At 36.5% G+C, this 20,350-nt stretch overlaps 1 protein-coding gene across 2 annotated transcripts in view; it reads left to right on the forward strand.

Annotated features, from left to right (window-relative positions):
- PIP5K1B (phosphatidylinositol-4-phosphate 5-kinase type 1 beta) overlaps positions 1–20,350 on the forward strand; it is a 345,785-nt gene that overhangs the window by 102,899 nt on the left and 222,536 nt on the right. For both annotated transcript variants that reach the window (XM_007498579.3, XM_056806233.1), the window contains exon 2: positions 18,334–18,425. The gene's annotated coding sequence lies outside the window, so the exon portion shown is untranslated. The remainder of the gene's footprint in view (positions 1–18,333; positions 18,426–20,350) is intronic.

A 20,350-nucleotide genomic window follows, 5' to 3' on the forward strand; every position in this document is an offset into this window, starting at 1 on the left:
CAAAGCTTCTTTAGGAAACCTGACCTGCTCAGGGAACAAATATTGGGCCAAATATATCTATATAAACATCAATAACATTTGCAGCCTGTCGTCATGGGGTTAAAACAGAAAACTAAAATTAACTAGCAGTAAGTGATACCCGGAAGAAAGGTGGGAGTGCATATATATGATGTCTGTCTCCCAGACAAACAAAGCTTCATACTGTTTGCTGCACCCACACGCTTCTCAGAGTGCAATACATAATAAAATGAAGTATGTCATAAAAGACTCGATTCCTTCTACCAAGGATTTATGATTTTCTGAAAAGAAAGAACTAGTATTTAATCATGGGGGAGAGGGAGTTGAATAACGAGAGAGCGGAGGACAGCAAGAGGAGTTTTTTTAGAACTTAACACTTTGTAGATTCTCTTTCTGGATGGATGGAATCACCTTTGTAATATGCCCAAGTGGAGACCCAGCCTAAGGATTGGACAGTTCTGATTGTTGGGAGATTTTCTTTTCCTTACATGAAAACTCTGCTTTGGCGCTGCTTCCATTTTTGCCCTCATGGAATAAAAGGCAAGTAGCTGTCACATTGCATAGAGTGTTTGACCTGGGATCAAGAAAACATAAGTTCAAATCTGGCCTCACACACTAGCTGGATGACCCTGACTAAGTCATTTAACCTCTGTCTACCTCAGTTTCTTCAACTGTAAAATGGGAATAATAATAGCACTTACTTCTGAGGGCTGTTGTAGGGGTGAAAATGAGATACTATAGTTGTAAAATGCTTTGTAAATTTTAAAATACTATTTAAATTCTGGCCATCATCATCATCACTATTATTGCTATTATCATCTTTCCGGGTAGTTAAGTGACATGATAGATAAAATGCCAGGCCTGAAGTCATCTTTTGATTTCAAATTTGGCCTCAGATATTTACTAGATGTGTAACACTGGACAAATCATTTATTCCTTTTTGCCTCCGTTTCCTCATCTGCAAAATGAGCAGGAGATGGAAAGGGCAAACCATTCCAGGAACTTTGCCCAAAAAACACAGAGGTCACGAAGAGTTGGACAAAATTGAAACATCTGAACAAATCATCATTGTTATTGTGATTGTTATTATTACTAAGTGTGCTGGACTTGCAGAAAGGATGACTTTGGTTCAAATCTTGTTTTCTGAAAAAGTACTTATTAGCTGTATGATTATGAACAAGTCATAACCTCTCTAAACCTCAATAGTCTCATAGAAAAGCAGCACCACAAGTGGAAAAAATGCTGGGTCTGAAATTGAAGGTCCTATATTCAAATCCTGCCCTTCATGCTTTACTTAGGCAATTTACTTAATCTCCCTGTTCCTCGATTTTCTTTTTTTTTTTTAATTTTATTTAATTGATTAATTTAGAGCATTTTTCCAGGATTACAAAAATCAATTTTCTAATCCATAAAATGAGGTGATTAGACTAATAGGGATTTTTTAAAAAAAGCTTTCCTAACTTTAAGATCTATGATTATTTCCTCTGTAAAATAGGGATGATGATGCCAGTAGTGCCTGTTCTCCCATAATGCTTAAATGCAAGAATATTGGTGAAATACTTTACAGATTTTTCTAGGAACCATATCTGTAATTACATTGGCAACAATGCCTTCTTCCAATGTAAACACAGCACCTGTTGCCTTCTAGAGTTGTGTGGGGCTTTGGAAGGTTCTATGGCTTGTCCATTTGCCCAGAGTTGCATTATATGTCTCTTTGTTGGTCGTGAAGCCAGTTTTCCTAAGTCTGGGCCAGCTCATTAGCCACTGTGATGTACTTCTTCATTTATAAACTTTAAAAAAATGTTACAAACATGTGAACTCTATACATCCTAATCTTTAAGTAATTGCTAGCCATCACATCTCCCTGTATCTTCCATGCTTCAAGGTTGCTTCAATTAATGCATCCTCATCTTACTTTATCCTTAGGTCCTTCCTCTGAATAAAATCTATCTTATCAACATTCTTCCTAAATGTGGTATGCAACCCGAGATATGGCCTGTCCAAATTAGAGTTCAAGAGCTCTGTCACCTTCCTTTTCCAGGGTACTGGGCCTCTTCTGAGTAACTTAGCCCAAGATGGCAATGGCTTTCTTGACTGCCTTATCAGATGGCTCCTATATATTGAGCTTAAAATCCAAAGGAAAAAAAACAGATATTTTCTAAATGAACTAACTGGCCATCTCCCACAATAATTCTGTCCTTATAAAAGTTAGGAATCCTAAAAAAAAAAGGAAGATTTTGTATTTATTCTCCATTTCATCTTTTAAGACTCATCCCAAAGTGCTGGTCTCCAAAGGTCTTGGAGGATCCTGACTCTGTTATCTAGCTTTTTAATTATCCCCCAAACTGGAACTTGGAGAAAGGAAAGGCAAAAACCACTATAGTATCTTTGCCAAGAAAACCCAAGTAGAGTCACCAAGAGCCTTGGATGCAGCTGAAACAACTGAACAACAACAAAAACAACTAAAAATAGCCATTTGGGGCCTGAGAAAAGCAGGTATTGGGATAGGTTGACATGCAACGCTGCAAGTGATCCTAGAATCTGTGTGCTGCTGGACTGGCTGCTGCTGATGCAGGGAAGGAGGGATTGGGGGAGAGATATAACTACCCGGGGGAAGAAGCAGGAAGGCACTGGCCTTTTTTAAGTGCCTGTCATATGTGAAGCTTTGTAACCAACTTGGGAGTAAACCACAAAGAAAATGAAAAATAAAATCCCTGCCCTTTGCTATGCAAGCCATATTAAGTTTTCTCTGATAGAAAGTGATTACTACTTTGAGGCATAATTGGATAATTTCACAAAACGTGGATGCAACCCTTATTTTCATAAAAGGAATGACTTTTACATAAATCAGTTCAAACATTTAGCCTTTCAGATTCTAGATCCTATTTCCTAATACCTGGCAGCCTTTAAAACCACTAATGGAAAAATAAAGGATTAAAATGTTTTCACTTTCACTCACTAATATTGTAAATACTCCTTTCCAAGAGGTCATGAGCATAATTGTTTTCACATCAGGAAATAAGAAAATAGAGAGTGGGAGATTTGTGACTATATGCCTAAGAATTATAAAATGATTGAATTTTAGAGAATTTAAAGATTTGGAGATCTCCAAGATCTGACCATGCTACACCTTTGTTCAGAAAACTCCGATGGCTCTCTATTATAAGTAGGATCAAATATAATCTCTTCTAGTTGGCATTTAAAACTCTTTATGATGTGTCCTCAGCCTGCTTTTCTAGACTTATCCCATAGGTGATACAGTGGATAGACTACTGGGTCTTCAGTCAGAAAGATTCATCTTCCCAAGTTCAAATCTGGTCTCGGACATTTGTTAGCGATGTGACCTGAGCAAGTCACTTAGCCCTGTTTGCCTCAGTTTCCTCTTATGTGAAACAAGTTAAAGAAGGAAATGGCAAACTATTCCATTATCTTTGCCAAGAAAACTCCAAATTGGATCATTAAGAATCAGATATGAATGAACATCATATTTTACTCCCCTTACTGCATCCTATGGCCAGCCAAACTACCCTTCTTGATATTCCTTGCATGCCACATTCCATCCTTCCATCATAATGCATTTGTATAGGCTTTCCACTGGGTCTAGAACGTCCTCTCTTGTCACTTTCCTCCTTTGAAAATCTATAGGTTCCTTCAAACTTCAGCTCAGTTGTCACCTCTTATTCAAGGACTTAACCAGGCTCCCCGGATGCAAATGACTACTATTTGCCATTACCTTGTGTTTATTTCCTCCTACTCTTATATATGTGTGTTTCCTTTGGTAGAGTACAAGCACCTTGAGGGCAGGAACTATTTCATTTTTGTCATCCCCTCACTGCCTAGTACAAGTAATTTTCAGGCATATTAGATTCCTTGTGAACCCATTTGTTGTTTTCTTGACAAAACTACTAAAATGGTTTGCCATTTCCTTCTCCCGCTCATTTTATGGAAGAGGAAACTGAGGCAAACAGGGTTAAATGACTTGCCCAGGGTCACCTAGCTAGTAAGTACCTGGGGCCAGATTTGAATTCAAGGAGTTTTCTTGATTCCAAACCCAGTGTTCTATCCTCTGTGCCACCTAGCTGCCCTTTGTACATAGTGGGTACCCTCAAAGCCTTCTTGATTTATTGATAGATTGATTCCTATTACCTGCAGGTCCTTGGGCAAGGCCCTTTATCTCTCAGTTATTCTTCTTGTAAAATGGGGAGATTGAAGTAGGTGATATCTGAGAATTCCACCTCAAATCATGTGATCCTATATGGTCCTTCCAGCTCTTTCTATATAATATAATGTTCTGCTTTACAGCCGGTAAAACTGAGGTGCGGGAAACTATTTAGCATTCCTCATGCTGCTAGTTAATAGCAAAGTGATACTTTGAGCCCAAATTCCATGACTTCCAACCTCATGCTTTCTTTCTTATTTCTCTGTGCCTGATCCAAGCACTAACCAGAAAATCTAAACAGAATAATCTATGGTGTGCCCAGAGTGTCCTAAATTTTGGCAACTCTCCTGAGTAAAACTGGAGTTAATCCTTTTGTTGGAATAACATGAAAAAAGCAAATATTATTCCTGATAGATTGATAATATGATACCATCTACTAGAGATGGGAGGTCCTGGGATCAAATCTGGCCTCAGACACTTCCTAGCTAGGTGACCCTGGGCAAGTCTGCCTTAAAGCCAATATACCACATTGATTCTAAGATGGAAAGTAAGGGTTTAGAAAAAATTATGATGCCATCTTCTCTCCTCTCCTCCCCTCTTTCCCCCCAGGTTTTTGGCTTCCTTCTGTGTGGTGTCTTCCCACATTAGAATGTAAACTTTTTGAGGACAGGGACTGCCCTTGTTTGTTTGTTTGTTTTGTGTTGTGTCCTTAGTGCTTTGCACAATAAAACATGGTAGGTACTTAATGAATGTTATAGGTTTTTAAATTTTCTTTAAGTTAAATTCAGTAAACTTCAAATACGTTTTAAACTAAATGGCCTCTAAGATCTACCCTAAAGATATGATCCTATGATCTTCTTCTGTGATGCTGTGGGTGGGAAGAAAATATTCTGAGCTGATGTGTCAAAAATATTATGGGCTTTCTGAGGCAAACGGCCAGTGCATTGGATTAAGGTTAAACCTGAAAAACCAGAGTTCAGACTTTTCCTTATTAAAACAAAGCAACTAAAATGGTTTTTTTTTTTTTTTTTTTTTTAGTTTTAATATTATTTTATTTGGTCGTTTTCATACATTATTCACTGGAAACAAAGATCGTTTTCTTTTCCTCCCCTCCCCCCCCCCCCCCCCCCCCCCCCCCCCCCCCGCCTTTCCCTCTCCCATAGCCGACGCATGATTCCACTGGTTATCACATGTGTTCTTGACTCGAACCCTTTTCCCTGTTGTTGGAGTTTGCATTATAGTGTTCATTTAGAGTCTCTCCTCAGTCTTATCTCCTCCAACCCTGTGGTCGAGCAGTTGCTTTTCAGCGGTGTTTTTACTCCCACAGTTTATCCTCTGCTTGTGGGTAGTATTTTTTTTTTTAGATCCCTGCAGATTGTTCAGGGAAATTGCATTGATACTTATGGAGAAGTCCATCACCTTCGATTGTACCACAATGTATCAGTCTCTGTGTATAATGTTTTCCTGGTTCTGCTCCTTTCGCTCTGCATCACTTCCTGGAGGTTGTTCCAGTTCACATGGAATTCCTCCACTTTATTATTCCTTTTAGCACAATAATATTCCATCACCAACATATACCACAATTTGTTTAGCCATTCCCCAATTGAGGGGCATCCCCTCATTTTCCAATTTTTGGCCACCACAAAGAGCGCAGCTATGAATATTTTTGTACAAGTCTTTTTGTCCATTATCTCTTTGGGGTACAAGCCCAGCAGTGCTATGGCTGGATCAAAGGGCAGACAGTCTTTTATCGCCCTTTGGGCATAGTTCCAAATTGCCCTCCAGAATGGTTGGATCAATTCACAACTCCACCAGCAATGAATTAATGTCCCCACTTTGCCACATCCCCTCCAGCATTCATTACTTTGCATAGCTGTCATGTTAGCCAATCTGCTAGGTGTGAGATGATACCTCAGAGTTGTTTTGATTTGCATCTCTCTGATTATAAGAGATGTAGAGCACTTTTTCATGTGCTTATTAATAGTTTTGATTTCTTTGGCTGAGAATTGCCTGTTCATGTCCCTTGCCCATTTGTCAATTGGAGAATGGCTTGATTTTTTGTACAATTGATTTAGTTCTTTATAAATTTTAGTAATTAAACCCTTGTCAGAGGTTTTTATGAAGATTGTTTCCCAATTTGTTGCTACCCTTCTGATTTTGGTTACATTGGTTTTGTTTGTACAAAAACTTTTTAATTTGATGTAATCCAGATTATTTATTTTGCATTTTGTAATTCTTTCTAATTCTTGCTTGGTTTTGAAGTATTTCCCTTCCCAAAGGTCTGACATGTATACTATTCTGTGTTCGCCTAATTTTCTTATAGTTTCCTTCTTTATGTTCAAGTCATTCATCCATTTTGAATTTATCTTGGTGTAGGGTGTGAGGTGTTGATCTAAGCCTAATCTTTCCCACACTGTCCTCCAATTTTCCCAACAGTTTTTATGAAATAGTGGATTTTTGTCCCAAAAGCTGGGATCTTTGGGTTTGTCATATACTGTCTTGCTGAGGTTGCTTGCCCCCAGTCTATTCCACTGATCCTCCTTTCTGTCTCTTAGCCAGTACCAAATTGTTTTGATGACCGCTGCTTTATAATATAGTCTGAGATCTGGGACTGCAAGACCCCCTTCCTTTGTATTTTTTTTCATTAATTCCCTGGGTATCCTTGATCTTTTGTTTTTCCAAATGAACTTTGTTATGTTTTTTTCTAAATCATATAAAAAAAATTTTTGGGAGTTCCATGGGTATGGCACTAAATAGATAGATGAGTTTGGGTAGGATGGTCATTTTTATTATATTGGCTCGTCCTACCCATGAGCAGTTAATGTTCTTCCAATTGTTCAAGTCTAGTTTTAGTTGTGTGGAAAGTGTTTTGTAGTTGTGTTCATATAGATCCTGTGTTTGTCTCGGGAGATAGATTCCTAAGTATTTTATTTTGTCTTGGGTAATTTTGAATGGGATTTCTCTTTCTAGTTCTTGCTGCTGAGCTGTGTTGGAATTATATAGAAATGCTGATGACTTATGTGGGTTTATTTTGTATCCTGCAACTTTGCTAAAGTTGTTGATTATTTCAATTAGCTTTTTGGTTGAATCTCTAGGATTCTTTAAGTAGACCATCATGTCATCTGCAAAGAGTGATAATTTGGTCTCCTCCTTGCCTATTTTGATGCCTTCAATTTCTTTTTCTTCTCTAATTGCTACTGCTAGTGTTTCTAATACAATGTCAAATAATAGAGGTGATAATGGGCATCCTTGTTTCACTCCTGATCTTAATGGGAATGGATTTAGTTTATCCCCATTGCAGATGATATTAGCTGATGGTTTTAGATATATACTGTTTATTATTTTTAGGAGTGACCCTTCTATTCCTATGCTTTCTAGTGTTTTTAGTAGGAATGGGTGTTGTATTTTATCAAAGGCTTTTTCTGCATCTATTGAGATAATCATGTGATTCTTGTTGGTTTGCTTGTTGATGTGGTCAATTATGTGGATAGTTTTCCTAATGTTGAACCAGCCCTGCATCCCTGGTATGAATCCTACTTGATCATGGTGGATGACCCTTCTAATCACTTGCTGGAGTCTTTTTGCTAGTATCCTATTTAAGATTTTTGCATCTATATTCATTAGGGAGATTGGCCTATAGTTTTCTTTCTCTGTTTTTGGCCTGCCTGGCTTTGGAATTAGTACCATGCTTGTGTCATAAAAGGAGTTTGGTAGGACTCCCTCTTTGCTTATTATGTCGAATAGTTTGTGTAATATTGGGGTTAACTGTTCTCTGAATGTTTGATAGAATTCACTGGTGAATCCATCAGGCCCTGGGGATTTTTTCTTAGGCAGTTCTTTGATGGCTTGATGGATTTCAATTTCTGATATGGGATTATTTAAGAAAACTATTTCTTCTTCTGTTAGTCTAGGCAATTTATATTTTTGTAAATATTCATCCATATCACCTAGATTGGTAAATTTATTGCCATATAGTTGGGCAAAGTAGTTTTTAATGATTGCCTTAATTTCCTCTTCATTTGAGGTGAGATCCCCCTTTTCATCCTTGATGCTATTAATTTGCCTTTCTTCTTTCCTTTTTTTAATTAAATTAACCAGTACTTTGTCTATTTTGTCTGTTTTTTCAAAGTACCAGCTTCTAGTCTTGTTTATTAGCTCAATAGTTCTGTCACTTTCTATTTTATTAATTTCTCCCTTAATTTTTAGGATCTCTAGTATGGTTTTCTTCTGGGGGTTTTTAATTTGTTCATTCTCAAGTTTTTTGATTTGCATTTCCAATTCCTTGGTCTCTGTCCTCCCTAATTTGTTAATATATGCACTCAGGGATATGAATTTTCCTCTAAGTACTGCCTTGGCTGCATCCCATAAGGTTTGAAAGGATGTTTCGCCGTTGTCATTTTCTTCAACGAAATTGTTAATTGTTTCTATGATTTCTTCTCTAACTAAATGATTTTGGAGTATCATGTTATTTAATTTCCAATTAATTTTTGATTTGGGTCTCCATGTTCCCTTGCCGATCAATATTTTAATTGCCTTGTGATCTGAAAAGGCTGCAGTTAATATTTCTGCTTTTCTGCATTTAAGTGCCATGTTTCTATGACCTAGTGTATGATCTATTTTTGTGAATGTGCCATGTGGTGCTGAAAAGAAGGTGTATTCTTTTTTGTCCCTATTTATTTTTCTCCATATGTCTATTAATTCTAATTTTTCTAAGATTTCATTCACCTCTTTTACCTCTTTCTTATTTATTTTTTGATTTGATTTATCTAAATTTGATAGTGGTTGGTTCAAGTCTCCCACTAATATGGTTTTACTGTCTAATTCCTCCTTCAATTCTCCTAGTTTCTCTATTAAAAATTTGGATGCTATACCATTTGGTGCATACATGTTGATTAGTGATATTTCCTCATTGTCTATACTTCCTTTTAGCAGAATATATTTACCTTCCCTGTCCCTTTTGATCAGGTCTATTTGTACTTTGGCTTTGTCAGATATCATGATTGCAACTCCTGCCTTCTTTCTATCGGTTGAGGCCCAAAAGGTCTTACTCCAACCTTTAATTCTAACCTTGTGAGTGTCAACCTGTCTCATATGTGTTTCTTGAAGACAACATATGGTAGGGTTTTGTGTTCTAATCCAGTCTGCTATTTGTCTGCGTTTTATGGGTGAGTTCATCCCATTCACGTTCAAAGTTATGATTGTTATTTGTGGATTCGCTGGCATTTTGATGTCTTCCCCTAGTTCTGACCTTTCTTCTTTAGCTTTCTCCTTTTGAACCAGTGATTTACTTTAGGTCGGTCCCCCTAGTCCCCTCCCTTGAGATGCTTCCCTTTCTAGCCCCTCCCTTTTTATGCTCCCTTCCCCTCCCCCCTCTCCTTCCCTCCCTTTTTGTGCTCCCTCCCCCCTCCCCCTCCTTAATTTTCCTTTCTTTCTTGCCCTAATGGATAAGATAGAAATCAGGATCCCACTGGATCTAGATGTTCTTCCCTCTCAGATTTGATTTCACTGAGAGTAAGGTTTAAGTACTTCCACTTCACGCTCTCTTCCTCTCCTTCTCATATGAGAGTTCTTCCCCTCCCCTTCCCATGTGTATCTTTATATGGGAAAGTTTATTCTATTGATTCCCCCCCTATTTCTTGAAGTTAATCTTAGTATTATCACGGTTCCCCCCTCCCTTTTCCTTTTTTTGCCCCAACTTTCCCCAAATCTTCTTGATTCCCCAATCTTTCCCTATGCATGTTTCTTCTAACTACTCTTATGATGATACAATTTATGAGAGTTACACAAAACATAAAATGGTTTTTCTAATGAGATTATAAAGTTACTGACTCTGAATTTAACACTACACATAACCTAAAGGTTTAGTTTTGTCAGAGTAAGCTGAGCCGCTTCTAATAGAGGAATGAGGAATGCCAAAAGCCATTAGATGGACAGAAGATTAATTTTTTTTCTCTTTTGGTATTGAAATGCCATCAATACAGTCTCTATGGGGAATTTTTTCCGAGGGGTGAGGAGGAGACGGCGAGGGAGCAACATGCTATGTTGGAAACATTAATCTCCAGTTGAAGTCTTTGCTTTTCAAATTTTCTGATAAGAATGACCCTCTCAGTTAGTCTTGTGACTGAGGCTGTGTTAAATTCCTTTAGATTGAATGATGTGTGTTTGCTCCAGAGACAGAGCTGATTTCAGGATCTTGTGCCATTCCAGGGTCAGCAGGGAGAAAGAAAGTACAATGAGAATGCATGAGCAGCTATGAGAACAAACTGAAAGAAGTCTATGTAGAAAGCTCCAGAAATGGCAAATAAATCATCATCCTCTGTGTTTGGAATACTGAACTGTATGCCTGTTCTTGCAGCCCATATTTTTTTCTTCTCAGTGAGAACTATTCTTCCTTCCAATTAGAGATCCAAAGAAAAGAATGCTAAGATGATCTTTGCCAATTAATTTTGTTGTGCATTGCCTCTCAATTTAAAGATGATTATTTTCATTTTCTTTCCTTGAGTCTGTCATGTCTGTGGGCAGGGAGTTGGCACATCACCTTACATAGAATCAGAATTTTTTTTAATCCATACCTTCTGTCATAGTATCAATTCTAAGACTGAAAAACAGGGACTAGATAATTGGAGTTAAGTGACTTGCCCAGGGGTACACCACTAGGAAGTATCTGAGGCCAGTTTCAAACCCAGGTCCTCCACACTCCAGTCCTGGCACTTTATCCACTATGCTACCCAGTTGCCCCTTGATTGACAGAATGTTAAGAGCTGGAAAGAGTATGAGAGTCTAATCCAACCACCCTTCCTCATCCTCTCTTGAATGTAAGTACTTTGAAGGCAGAAGTTTAACTTTTTTATTTGTATCTCTAGCATTTACCACAAGGGCAGCGAAGTGGCACAGTGGAAATAATTGCCACACTTGAAGTTAGAAAGACTCATCTTCATGAGCTCAAAGCTGGCCTCAGATACTTCCTAACTGTGTGACCCTGGGCAAGTCACTTCACCCTTTTTGCTTCAGTTTTTTCTTCTGTGAAATGAGCTGGAGAAGGAAATAGCAAACCACTCCAGTATCTGCCAAGAAAACCCCAAATAGGGACACGAAGAATAGGATATGACTGGATATGACTGAAATAACTAAACACCAAAAGTGCCTACCACTGTGCTCAATACTCAGAACAGGAGCTCAATCAATCTGTGTTAATTGATTGATTTTTAGAAGAAGAAACAGAGGCCAAGGTTAGTGAGGTGACATGCCAGAGGCCACATAGCCAGTAAGTGGAGGAACTAGAACTTGAATCTAGAGCTCCAAAGTCAGTGCTCTTTCTATTACACTATGCTTCCTAAATAGATATGAATTAAAATAAGAGTTAGTGCCAGGTCTAAAATTAGGTCATGTTTCAGATCCATGTCCCCCAACAGGCTTATCATATCTTTATGGCTATTATTATTTTTATTATCAAGAATTGTCAGCATACCTACATATGAAGATTATGGGGGCACTTTTTTGTAAGCCTTCAGTACATACTTATTGATGGAGGAATTTTTTTAAATTTTACTAAAAAATCTAGTATTAACTAGTATTAACCAATCTTTTCCTAGTTTATATTAAGTATAAAAGACATGCTGGTAAGAGGTATGGGGTTCCTACTGCTAAATTATACCATTTTAAATACCCACAGACTTTTTCGTCCATTAAAAATGTTGTTCCAGTATTTTGCGAGAAGTTTGCATGCTGATTCTGAGAGATGTTTGTTTACTTGAGTCTAGCAGCAGAAAAAGAAAATCAACAAATAAAACTCTTCCTCTTCGTTTCACAGATGAGTTCTCTTTTCTAGCATATCCAATCAGTAGTCACCTTGATATGTTCAGTTCTTTTCTTCTAATATCTTCTCCCAGTCATTAGAATAGGATAACTAACTTCCCTAATTGCTCTTAACCACTCCATGCACATTTAAAGGTTCTATAGATACTGATCCAGTATCCAGAAGCCCACTCCTGAACACTAGGATTGACAATGGGAATTTATAGTCCAGGATTTGTGGTTCTCACATCTAGATAGCTTTTGGACTCCAGTCTGGGTGGGAGCACAGTCAACTTGCCCCAAAATATACTTGTCATGAGGTTGTCAAGAGAATCGGAACTTTTGCCACAGCAGCAACACCAAATGATTCAACATTACCAACATGGAAGGTTGATAACACGACCAGTACGTGGGACCTACATGTATTGTAACGGAGTGGGAAGGATGGAATGGTGCAGAGCTGTGAGAGCAGGGTTGGAGTAAGAGGCAGTAGGAAAGGACTAAGACTGTGTAATGTGGCTAAGTGGTAAAATTATTTAGCTAAAATGAGTATATGTTAACCTTCTTTCTCAGCCCTCTTTAGGGTCAAATGAAATCATTTGCTGAAGGTACTTTGCAAACTAAAGTGCTTTGCAAATGTGAGCTATTAATATAGTTATGAAAACTATGGCATGGTTATGTTTGGGGATGAATTAGTAACATTTATTATACACCTCATTGAGATCTTTTACATAGCTTCCAGGGAGCAATCCTTCATTGGTAATATACTGCAATATATTCACAACCATCATATGCCTCTCCATTGCCCCCTGGGTGAGTCATAATTTTAATTCTTTAGAGGCTGTAGTATTCCATCATTTGCAATCATATAGCATCCCTGGAGGAGTGTTCGTGTTAAAAAAAAAAAAAAAGGAGGCCTTTGTTTCAGGGAGAACCTACATGAATGCCTTTTTGTAATGTGAAAATGACTCTTGGGATCTCAAAGACAAGTGATGGAACATAAACCCTGGCATGTTCTACCACATTGGGAAAATCTTAAATATTTCTGACACCTCTTGTCCTGCAACCTTTTCATCCTTCAAGATCCCTCCTTCCATCTAGCCTCTTCTTCAGTTGGTGAGTTTCTCCCAGAATCTCTATTTTGAGGGAATACCTAAGCCAGCCATGTTTACTCCTTCACTCCCCGCCCTGCTCTGCTCCTCATCCTCTGGATTTCTCTACCATGACTCCTCCTCCTCTCTTGCCACATCCTTTTTAGCTCCCTTTTATATGTTATTTTTTCTTCCTATATTAAAATATAAGCTCCTTAAGGGCAGGTACTATCCTTTCCTTATGTTTATATTCCCAGTGCTTAGTACATGCTTGGCACATAGTAATCGGGTGTGTGCTTACCAAATTCTTATTGATTTTTTGACTGAGGACCAGACTAGCCTTTTGTGGAGGCTATATTATCAGTAGGTTGTGCCAAACATACATTTGCCTAAAAGACTATTTTATGGAGAACTTGCACAAAACAAGCACTCCACAGAGGTCAGAGGAAGTGATACAAAGGACACTCTCAAGGTCTCTTTGAGAAGCTTTAATATTGATCATGAGACATGGGAGACACAGGCACAGAACCAATCCTGCATGATGTGCCCACATCAAAGAAGGTACCCTACCCTGTGAAGAAAGGAAAATTTCAGTAGCTTAAAAGAAACGTGACATGCAAATTTATAGATATCTCCATCCCAAATGTTATACAGACTATTTGTGCCTGATCTATGGTAGAGCCTTCCAAGCTTTCTTTGATTTGATCAGCCGCAGTTGTACATTGACCACAAAATAATGATGCCATTTTGGTCCTGTTCAAGTACAAAGGATAACAACCAACCAATCACTTTTGTGGAGCAAATATAAAAAATATCATCTCTGGTAATACCTAATTATTTTATCCTGAAGGGTTAGACATTTAGGAATGATTAAAGGCACTTTGCATTCGACCAAATTCCTACTATGTGGGAATGCTTTATTAGACATTGAGGATACATATATAAAAAGTTAAAATAATAGAATTCAGGCATTTGAGTACATTCTACTTTATTGGGAAGGAGAAAGTGGACAGAAAAGATATATATATATATATATATATATAAATACAAAATGTACAAAAAATATAAAATTTTGAAATTTGAGTTAAAAGTATTAAATAATTAGATATTAGAACATGTGACTTGTAGACGGTGACACCTGGGCTGTGCTTGTAAGTGTGTAAAAGTCAGAGATTATGAATGTTATAGGGCCATAGATTTAGACTTTGAAGGGAGGAATCAAACTACCTGTGCAAATGCAAAAAGATAAGAGATGGAATGTGGCGTGTCGGGAAGAGTTAGTGGATGATTTTGACTAGACTGTGCAGTTAGCAAAAAAGACTGTTATTAAAAGACTGGACTGATAGTCATATCATGACATTCATTAAAGGATACATCAAGGATCTTTGTATAAGGGACAGGCTAAGATTCTTGTATTTTGTCCTAAATGTTATAGGAATTCAGTAAAGATTTAAAGATATAAAAGTGACATGGTAAAAATTGTGTCTTTAATGGTTTCAGAGAAACCTGAGAAGAAATTGTATGAACTGATACAAATTTAAGTGAATAGAACTAGAAGAATTTATGCAATAACAATACAAAGACAAACAAAAAAGGACTCAAGAAATCTGATCAAATTATTGGCCTATCAAATAAGCATAGCAGTACAATAATGAAACATATGATTTGTCTACTGAGAAAAGGGATCGATTAAAGGTGCAGAATAACACAAGTATTTTTTGCATATGATCAGTTCAGGAAGTGTTTTGCTTGACAATGTATTTTTGTACAGAGTGCCTTTTTTTCCAGTGGGGGGAGGTGGAAGGGAAAAATTTTATTAATTGAAAAAATAAGCAAAATTTTTTAAAAAGGAAAGAAATATCAGCTGTGTGACCCTGTGATTATGGACAAGTCACTTAAATCACTTTCAGCCTCAATTTTTTCATCTGTAAAATGGGGGTAATAGCTCCTACCTTACAAGGATGTTGTGAGAATCAAGTAATTCATACAACATATATAAAGTGTTTCCTAAACCTTAAAAATCTAAATAGATATTAGCTAATGTTATTTTAGCATTTTGATTCATAGTCATAGCTTATATATGGCACCAAATAAGCATAGAAATATGTAGAGTACAGCAATGACAGAACCAACATTAGAGTTTAGTCTTGAATTTCCTGGCATAGTACTTGAACTATTAGTCATCCCCATCTTTGCATGCATACAGTTTTTAATCATATACTATAATAATTGGTATCTTTTACTGAAGCATTCTCATAACTAAGAATAAAATATATTTAGAGAAATAGGCACAGAAGGAGAAACAATCCAATGGATTTTTAAAGATGAGAAGTTAAAAAATGAAATCTAATTTTTACAGTAATGAATATCTGGATAAAACATGAAGACTTAAGCCAATTATTGTGATATTTCATAGGATATGGACAAAACAGCTAACCATTTGCCTAAATTTTGCGGCAAGTACCTACATGTTTGTGTAAAGACATTCAAAAAAACAGTGAGGGGGCAGCTGGGTTGCTCAGTGGATTGAGAGCTAGCCCTAGAGATGGGAGGTCCTAGGTTCAAATCTGGCCTCAGACACTTCCCAGCTGTGTGACCCTGGGCAAGTCACTTGACCCCCATTGCCTAGTCCTTACCACTCTTCTGCCTTGGAGCCAATACACAGTATTGGTAAGGGTTTTAAAAACAAAACAAAACCAAAAAAAACAGCGATATTGGTTAAGCTGGCACAGATATTTTAACAAGTGCCAAGTGGGAAGTCTGGGTAGTGTAATCATACATGTGTTTCTTTTCATGGCCATAAGCATTTTTCTATTCATAATTTCTGCTATTGTGTACTTAAAATTGAGCCAAGAGAGAAAGGTACAGTAATGACATTTTCATGAAAAGATGTGTTACACTATGTAGAAAGCAATAAATTCCTCAGTTGTTTTTAGAGAATACTTTTCACTATCTAATGTGTGCAGTAAATGCTCTATTTAAAAAGGCTTACAAAAAATTTTAGTACAACCTTTATTGGGAAAATGAATTATGACAGCTACATTTTTAGAGCCTTTTCTTACCATTTATAGCTATTCAATTCAAAAAACATTTCATGTAGTGCCTACTATGTGCATCTTGTTCACTTTGCCAGCTTATCTCTTCTATTCCATTTGTAAGAGCCATGTAAGAACTGTTGAATGCTTTTCATGGGAAAGTATGAGTCTTAGCTCTTACAATTTGTTATTATTCGTTCTCCCCTTGAATTTGTAGTGGACAAGTGCCATAAATTTTAGGTTGGAATTAACTTCAGAATTTCAGTTTCATTTTTTAAATATGGCATACTTGAAATGGACCTGATTTTAAATTATTTTTGTCAGTGGCAACAGAAAAGCTTAAATGAATATGAATATATGCAGGACTTTCTTAAGTTTCTAAGAAGTGGCATAGAATGTGTCCATATTAACTGTAATTTATGCCCATTCTGGGTTTCATTGTACAAATAAAAATATATATTTAATGCATTTCATAAAATCTGTTATGCCCTCAAAAATAGACAGTTTGAAAACTGGCTATGAAAGGATATTGCATCTGCTTCTTTGGATCATGGTTACCATGTTATTTGACTACTCTCTATAGGACAGTTCTGGATTTGTCTTATTTGTATATGAAATGTATAAATGAAACGAAGGACTTGGCCATTTTAAAAACTATCTTACAAAAAGCAGGAAATCCTTCTTTTTAAGTGTACTAAAAATATGAATGATTCTAAATCATTTTTACATTCAGTTTTCTTGTAAATTGGTCCTCATTGCAGTAGAGGACTTCATTTCTTTGTTTCATAGTCAACCTGTAGGATGTTATCATCACATTATTATCAGATAATTGCTTTCACCCTTTGACTCATTGCTGGAGCACTGGCACATTGTATCATGTCGAATTTAAATTTCTTGAAAGCAGGGGCTAGTTTTCACTTCTGTTCTCATATTTCTAGCACCTAGGACAGTGCTTCAAACAGGCTAGGGTTAGGGTTATTTAATAAATATTGTACTGGATTCAGCTGAACTGAATAAGAACGATAGATAGCTCTGCACATTACTAAGATCCGAATAAGCACGTTTTAAAACTAATACTGACTGAATATACTTTCTGAGTGATGATCCAGCAGCTTAACCTGAACCTGAGGTTATGTTTGGAAGACAAGAGAAATTAAATATATTTTTAATATATTAGTCTGATGAAAGTAGCACTTGGAGTTAGAAGACCTGGATTTATGACCTGGTTGTTGTCATTTGTCAGCTATACAACCACAAGGAAATCACTTAATTTTTTTCAACCCTTACTATTAGTAACAATTTTAAAACAGAAGAGCAAGGGCTAGGCAAATCAGATTAAGATACTTGCCCAAGGTCACATAGCTAGGAAATATATGAAACCAGATTTAAACCCAGGTCTTCTCAAATCCAGGTCTGGCACTCTCTCTCCCTCCTGTCACCTATCCACCCTGCAGTACACTTAATTAACTACTTTACCTCGGCTTTTCTTCTATAAAATGGAGGCAGTTAATATGAGGCTTTCAGAGTTCTTCAGAGACTAAAATAAGAATAAGTAAAAAAATATAAATTCATTTTTAATCATAAAGCATTATAGAGATATAAATTATGATCATTGAAATATGAATGAATTAATTTGTATTATCAGTTGAGTATATGTCAGAAAGTGTTTGGGGGAAGTCATTTCTATAAAAATTACTTGTTATTTGGTTTGATTAAAATTGGGGAATTATAAAATAACATTTATCTCTCCTTAGATCAAAATTTGTAAATATCATAGTATTTAGAATTATCAGTTTAGATTTTATCCAGCAGTTAAAATGAACATATAGGACATAGCTCAGTGGATTGAGAGCCAAGCCTAGAGATGGGAGGTTCTGGGTTTAAATCTGCCCCCAGACACTCCCTAACTGTGTGACCCTGGGCAAGTCACTTAACCCCCATTACCCAGCCTTTACTACTCTTCTGCTTTGGAACCAATACTGTGGGAGTATCAACTAGAAAAAAGGTGATATCATTAGTTACAACACAAGACAAGTACCATGTGAAAATAATCAAACTATTTGAGAGACATTCTATTGCACTGAGATATTAAAGGAATAGCTCAATACTTTGACCAAATTTTAGATCTAGTTCATGCTTAAATGATTTTATAACAGTAATTACATCATTTAATTAAATAACTCATTTGTCAGATCATATGTTGATAAATGATTTTTTGTTGTTGTTGTTTTAACAGGAGCTGGAAGGGGAAAAGAGTAAATAACTGCACTAATGATTAGGCTACCTGCTACTACCAGCTCCAGATGACTTGACATATACTCCTCAAAGGTATGGGATTTTGTCCACCTTTTTTTATAGAAATTCCAGATTTTTTACAAAGACTAGTTAGTTTGGTAAATGTGTGATTTCATTGGTGATAGCACTCTCCCCTGGTACACATGGTACCATGACCAAGTCTTCCGTTCTTTTCTCTTTTTCCTTAAATTCTATGGAGAGGATATATTAAAATCACTTTAAGGCTTTTTCCTATTCTTTTAGTATATCAGAGGCATCGTTAGGAGAGACTGTGGAATGGAAATATGTGTACAGACTTTTGGGAGCAGGGGAACATATCTAGTTGAAAAATTTCAAAGTAGAAATGCAAATTTATTTCTTAACTCCTAACTTTTCACATAACCAAGTTTTAAAAGAAACAATCAATCAGCAAAAATCCTGGATGTTGACATGACTAAAAGAACAGAACCCAAGAGATATAGAATCTTTATTGATAACAAAAATCTTCATTTACTTAGTTCTATAAATATCTATCAAGTACCAACTAGATGCAAGATATTAGTGTGATATGAAAGTTGGGGCAATAGATTTGTTTCAAAATTTTCAACTGGAGAGTCAATCATTGTATTTCTAGCATAGGTCTACAAATTGGTCTCTTATTTAATGGTTCTACTAAAGTTACATAGTACATAGAGAAAGAATATTTTGATCTCAGAGGATACATTTAGGGATCCTCCTTTATCAAGGCGTTTAATTGAGTATAGGATCATGAATCCAAAACTGGAGTTCATCTAATGAACTTTAAAATTTCTCAACTAAACTTTATGGTCTCAGATCTCTATTACCCTCTTAAGAATTATTGAGGATGAGAAGGCAGCTGGGTGGCTCAGTAGATTGAGAACCAGGCCCAGAGATGGGAGATCCTAGGTTCAAATCTGACCTCAGACACTTCTTAGCTGTATGACCCTGGACAAGTCACTTAACCCCCATTGCCTAGCCCTTATCTCTCTTCTGCCTTGGAACCAATACATAGCATTGATTCTAATATGGAAGGTAAGGATTTTTTTTTTAATCATTGAGGACCCTCAAGAGCTTATATGCTTATATTTATGTGTGTGTGTGTGTATATATATGTGTGTGTGTGTTTGTGCATATATATGTATATATCTTGAGGTTTCTGATTACATTTTTGGTTGTAAAAACTGACCAATTTAAAAATATTTATTAATTCCTTTAATATTAATAACAACTCCACTAAATGTTAGCATGAACAAAATATGTTAGTAAAAATTACACTATTTCTCCCCCTCAAATAGTGAGAAGAGTAACATTATTTTACACATTCAAAAATGGTTTCATCCTCTTAGATCCCCTGAAAAACATCTCAGGGACCTCTAGGGGTTTTCTTACCATATTTTGTGAATTATTGATCTAGTCTACTCCCATCATTTTTCAGATGAGGAAGTTGGGATGCAGAGCATTGAATTGACTTGTCCAAGATTCCAGCCCACATTCTTTGATCATGAATTCAGTGTGGTTTCTACTGTACCATGCTACCAATGGAAAAAAGAAATCTTTTCATAATAATTTACTCTTTCATTTCCTTCACTGCCCCACCATGGAATCAGAGGTGAAAGAATAAATTAATGAAAAATACCTCTGGACCTTTTCATAATTGGTCCTCATTCACATAGATAATCAATCTTCCATTAAGCCTCAGCCACTTCAAATAAGAGTTAGATTCCTCTTTGGAATTTTATAGTTTAATAAGCTGCAGAGACTAGGAAATGAAATTTCAAAAGCAGTATCCTTTGAAACAGCTATTGGGTGTTTTTTTTCCCTATGATGTTAAATGTTGCTAGGTCTAAGAAGCTCTTTATCTTAATTTGAACCATTATCTCACCTTAAATTGAAATCATAAAATTGATCCCTGTGATAGAAATAAATATCACTATAGAGACCTTCTCATGAAAACTCAT

Source organism: Monodelphis domestica, chromosome 7 (assembly GCF_027887165.1).
Source record: "Monodelphis domestica isolate mMonDom1 chromosome 7, mMonDom1.pri, whole genome shotgun sequence".
NCBI lineage: Eukaryota > Metazoa > Chordata > Mammalia > Didelphimorphia > Didelphidae > Monodelphis > Monodelphis domestica.